Consider the following 6272-nt stretch of genomic DNA (forward strand, 5'->3'; position numbering starts at 1 on the left):
GCAGCTGGACAAGTTTCAACAGCAATACAAAGCACAGGATTCTGAGGATCCAGGTTCTGGTGGTCAGCATCCATGGCCAAAACACCCTGAATGCATCTGATATAGTCTGATGTCTGATTTCTAAAGCTAAGCCAGGTGGGGTCATCCAGTAGTATCTGGATGGGAGACTTGGGAATATTAGGCCTTGTAGACATTTGCCAGCAGCATTTCTCACTCAGGCACACATGCAGGCTCTCTTTTTTTCTGTTTCTTTCCCCTCTTCTTTTGGCAGCCACTGCTCAGAGAATGGCTCCCTCCATCCAATGCTTCCTGTTCCTTTGCAACAGCCCTTCACTGGCACCATTGCCTCCAGCTTGCCCCATACCAAATCCAGCAGAAGCAAGCAGCTCCATCCCAACCACTCATTGAATCTCCCCAAACACATAAACCCAGGCCTGGCAAGGGCTTTGGAGACCCTGACTGCAGAAGCAAAGAACCCTCTACTGCTAGACCTCTTCTTGGCCATTGGGACCCTAATGCCCTTTGGCACGTGCATGCAAATGGTGTCCAACAGTTGTCATCCTTGTCCATTTCTGCCTTCCCTGCACAAGTGGGATAAGAGGAGAGAACATCCCTTCCCAAATGGACCCCATCTTAAACACCCCCAGGGTCATCCAATCCCCAGGGGAAAGACCCACTACCCATGCCTCAGGACCCCTTGGGCATGTTCATGGTCACTGATCTCTAGCAAACACATGTGACATTTTCACCAACTCAAGGGTGCCCTATGTAGATAAAGGAGAAACACCAAACAGTCCAGGAAAATGACAAGCACACAGACAGACAGACACATACCAGGGACCCATTGGTCCTCCTGCACAGGTTGGCAGGATTCAGAAGGGAAAATTCTGTGAGAGGCTTCTGGTGGCAGCAGTGACACATCCGGGATAATCAACCTCACTGATCCCCATCTCCAGTTCAGTGCCTTCTTCTCTGAGCCCAGCCCAAGCATGAGCTCCTGGTTGACCAGTCCCTCTCCATCCCAAGCTCTCTACTTTGTCCACCAGTCATCCACCCCAACTGGCTGCATCCCTGAGCTTACTCCCCTCTGGATTTGAGAGCCCAGGCTGGCTGCAGATCTGCCCTGGGTCAGGATCCATTCTCAGGGATAAGAGGAGTGCTAGCTGAATGGTTTGCTCTCTTGGAACTTAGAGATAAGTGAGTGAGACCAATGGGAAACATAATGTGTTGTTGCTCTAGGGTGGGGGAGGTTGGCAGAGTTTGGGCTCCCTTTTAGGAAAAACAAAGAAGTGCTCCTCCACCCAATTGATAGCCCACTGGGAGAAAGGTCACCTGAATGCCTGGAAGTTCTTTAACCTATGGTTTGCCAAAGTCTTGGAAATAGCATGGAATATGTTTCCATTTCCCCTGGGTGAACCTTAAGACTCTCTGCATTCACCTAGGTCAGAATCCACTGTGGCACTGAGACCTATCTGAGATGGTGCCAGGTGGGGTTGGGGAAGGTGCTGGTGTGAGTTTGCTGGGTAATGGGTGGGCTTGCTGGATGACTGTGGATTAAGAAAATGGAGGAATATGGTTAAGCAAAAATTAACATTTTTCCCAGTTTGGCAGGACAGGGTGTCTCAACTTTCTTCTTTATACAACCTAAAGTTTGTGATGGTTTTCATTTATCTTTCAATTCCTACGATAGCTTTCTAAAGGGTTTGTAGATTGTAATATTACAATTTTGTAAATATGTTCATTCTTAATTAATTTTATATTTCACTGCACAATTTTTTTGAATAAGGTTATAGGTTTTACTAGAGATCATGTATAAAAAGAAAAAGTCTTATTGTATTTTAATACTTTCATAGCTCCTTTTAATATATTTTGTTTTTTATTTGTAATATTTTCCAGCTTTTCCATTTAATTATTTGGTAATTTCAAGTACCTTACATTTTTATCATATTTGTCATAAAAAGAGAAATGTCAGAATAAGACACAGGTAGTTTATTCCACCTTGTGTGTTTACTGATAACTGTAGCCATTAGGTAAGTAGTTTGGGTTGCCAGCTCTATAACTCTAGGGATAGTTGTCATCTTTCAGAGCAATACCCTTGCATTTTCTTAGAAGAGTGGGTATGCATCAAATACTAGAGGGGATGAACTAAGATTTGTTTTTTTCCACCCAATCTATTACAAACATGAGTCTAAATTGAAAACCAGACCACCCACCTCACAAATTATCAGTAAGCACAGTAATCACCTTTGGCAGGAAAATGTGTGGGTATTGGTTTAAGCATAGGTGACTGTCACATAAGACTACATACCATAAATTCCACAAACTGTGCCATCAAAAAGGTTGTCAGCATTGCTTTGAGGTACATATATTTGAAAAATAAAATACAAAATTCATTTTCCTACACTCAATCTAGTCTATTTGGCTGCAACTTATCCTTACAATAAAGTCACTCTTTGCTCTTCTACATGAATCCCAGCCATTTTAATGAAAGGTCCTAGATAGTATCTTACCCTAAGCTGTCTCTCCTTGTCATTTCTGGTTCTTCTTATTTCAGGAAAGGCTCCAATAATATTTATTCTTGTCCAAATGATGCCTTCTCCTAAAAAGGGGAGGCTTATTAAATATTGAACAATGAGCACATCCTTTTCTAGCAGCATAATCAGCTAGTGACAAGTTCAGAGACAGGAAGTTGGGGAGGGCTTAGGGATGTGTTGTAGGGGAAGCACGTGCCCAGATGAGGCTCCATGCAGGAGCAGTAGAGGTCACATAGGGCTCCCATATGTGCATGTGTACAGCTCCTGAGGCTATACACATGCATATAAGAGTACTGAAAGGACCCAGCAGAAAGGAAATGACATGAAAATGTCATGGAACTTTCAGTAATCCTGTAACCTAGACCTATGAGCAGAAGATTGAACCCTTAGTAGCCCAAGGTTGTTGAACACAAACTTTGTCAATTTATTAGCTGACAATCTACACAGAAACATTTGCAACACATAGGAAACCAGAAAGAATTATATTATGTATGCTATATAAAATATGTTACATTTTATGTACATATATTCACACTCATATATCAAGCAGAGACATATATTGTTGTATAGAGAGAATGAATAGATTTAGTCCAAGCCAGACAAAAATAAAACTATGAATAAAAAATAAAAAACAGGAGCAACAGCAACTACTAACACAAGTAAAAATAAGAATCCAGGCAAGCTAAAATATGATCAGTTTTTGGAAAATGAAGAAATGCAGTGTATGAGAATTGTCCAAAACTATCTCCAGACATCTGATAAACAAAGACATCAAACAGCTAACATAAATATGTTCTAAGAACTAAAGTAAATCATATTTATTGAATGAAAAGACTGTATGGCTAATATGAATCAACAAAAGGAAATTCTCAAGAGGGAGATAAAATTATTTTAAAATTAAAATTTTAGTGTTGGTGAAACAATTCGTGAAAAATTCTGTAGAAAAATGCAATAGATGATTCAAGATGGCAAAAGAATGAATCCTGAACTTATAAATATAGTTCATTCTTCAGAACCCAACTGTATTAATAGCACTCACAGAAGAAGAGGAAAGAAAGGAGAAGAAAAATATTTGAAGAAATAAAGACTGAAAATTACCTAGATTTAATGATAAACAATATCCACATACAGGAAACTCAAAAGCTCTGCTAGGATGTATACAAAGATCTACACATCACAGACAAACAATGAAAGCCAAAACAAGAACCCATCCAAGGAACTGATGTCCAGAAAAGAGAAAGGGACTCTAAATTCCAGGGCCCTCAACTCAGCTTATACTAAACAAACAAACAAAAAAAGGCTCATTTGAAAATCAGGAACAAAAAAGACTTTGAAAGCGTTTCACTTGTAGCTGCAGCCAGAAGTGATTCATACATAGGGGGAAATGTTTCCTCCTTGGAAGCAAGGAAGAAATTATTTCTCAATTGGTCCTGGAAAAGTTTATTATGGATACTGCAGATACAGCTCCACTTTGAGAGATAACTGAGATTCAAGTGGGAGAAACCTGGAGAAACTCATGAAAGATCCAACCAATGATCACAATAAGTCACCTGATTTTGTCCATGTCCACATGCAGGGACAGGAAAGCTGCTTTTCTAAGAATATGACTTTAAGAGAAGTCGTTCATCTCATGGAACTAATTAGCCAGTGGGAACCCCTAAAGGAGAGATCATGGGACATGCTTCCAAGGTCCCCAAGATAATCCCCTTCAAATAGGACAAGGAGATGCATATCAACATTTCTGATATTCCAGTCTAGTAAATTACAGTATTACTATTCAAAGCAATTAAGTACATTTCTTGGTTATTATTCAGGAAGATGACAGTACTAAGCCTGAAGAGGGGAGTGGTTATTGGAAGAACCTGCATAACAACAGAAGAGCAGAGCTTGACTTCTCCATATCCCAGGAAGGATCCCTATGAGGACCCTCTTCTCTAGATGTCCCTAAGGAGGGTGAATCACAGTTTTTTCCTAGGCCAGAACAAGCCAGCCCTAAATCTGTCCCTACCAACCAAGGCATGATGGAACATCCAGATGTGTGATAAACCAAGACTCTACAGTCCTCCAAAATAATTCAAGCATGAGAATTATTACAGTATCTTTAGGTATCAAGCATCACAAATGTTTCTTTTAGATACTACATCTCCATGTGTACCAAAATTTCCCATAGTGGAGAAGTACTTCAAGGGTGCACAGATGAGAAGTCCTCCAGCCAACCCAGTCTCTGAGGTGTCACAAGAGAATCCTACCTGAAAAGAAGCCATACATGTGTTCCCTTTGCCAGAAAAAGTCATCCAGATACCACTGCCATGTGAGGACCAATCAGAAAATTAATCTCAACTTGATTCTGCCACATGAATAGCTTTCCTCACTGCTGTCCCCACATAAGATATATTTTTAATTTATCCAGTATGCCCAGTATTTCCTGCAAAATAGTAATTATTTTAGTAGAGAACTCAAATAAAGATTGGTTACTTAGGTAGAATTATTCTGTCTTCCGCCTTCTTTTTTTATGAGATACCCTTTGTAGAAATTTGATATTATTAATAAATTCCAAAAAGAAATATTGGATTATGTTTGTAAAGTGGTCTTTTCCTCTGGGCATATGAGATTATATTAGATTCAGAGGTTTACTTGATTAAGTGAACAAGTAAACCTCTTGTGTCAGTAGGGTGTGGAGTCCACACCCTTTGGTGGGTGGAGAGTCACAAATAGAAGCCACGGCAAAGAACAGAGTTGAAGGTTTTTGATGTTGTAGATTTGATGTTGGAGTTTGCTGCTGAAGCCTTAAGCTGGAGCCCCAGGAAGTAAGCACTCAGAGGAAAGATAAGCAAGCCCCAGGAAGGAAGGAAACCAGGAAGCTTGAACCCCTGCAGACATCAGCAGACATCTTGCTACAAAACCTGAAAACAGACTTTGGTGAGGTAAATAAATTATGCTTTATGGTCTGGTCTCTGTAAGCTCCTACCCCAAATAAATACCCTTTATAAAAACCAACCAATTTCTGGTATTTTGCATCACCACCCCTTTGGCTAATATACACTTATTCAAAGTTTAATCAGATAGAAAAAGAAAAACAAAATCAAATACAAGGAGAAAATCTTGAAAGCAACAAGAGAAAAATCATTCATTACATAAAGCAGAGTATCAATAAAATTAAAGGATGTTGGCCACAAAATAGTGGAACAACAAGATCAAAGCATTGTAAGGAAAACACTGCCATGCATGAATTCTATATCCAGCAATATGAAAGTGAAATAAAGACAATCCAAGATAACCGAATAGCAAATATTTAAGTGGTTGCCTTAACTAATAAGAATTATTGACTTACAATTTCAGAAAGTAGCAGTCCAAAATCAAGATGTCAGCATGGAGTCAGTCTTTCTGGTGATAGCAGCATTTCATCACATAGTGATGCCCTAGATCTCTGTCTATGACTTTCTCCTGATGATATTTACCTAATTAACTCTGCTTATAAAGGACCCATTAACAAGGTCCTATTTACAAATAGGTTCATATCCAAAGTAATACATATTAAGAATAAGGGCTGGCAGTTCTGGAGACAAATAATTCCATCTACCATACATGCCTTAAAGAAATTGCAAGCAAGTACTTCAGACTGAAATAAACATGCCATTTGGGGAGTAATAGAGAGTACAAGACATGATAAATATGTAGGCTATTATAAAATCCTCTATAGGTACACCTTTTCTCAGTTCTTGTCTTAATTTCTTTAAG

This window comes from Dasypus novemcinctus, chromosome 12 (genome assembly GCF_030445035.2).
Source record: "Dasypus novemcinctus isolate mDasNov1 chromosome 12, mDasNov1.1.hap2, whole genome shotgun sequence".
Lineage (NCBI taxonomy): Eukaryota > Metazoa > Chordata > Mammalia > Cingulata > Dasypodidae > Dasypus > Dasypus novemcinctus.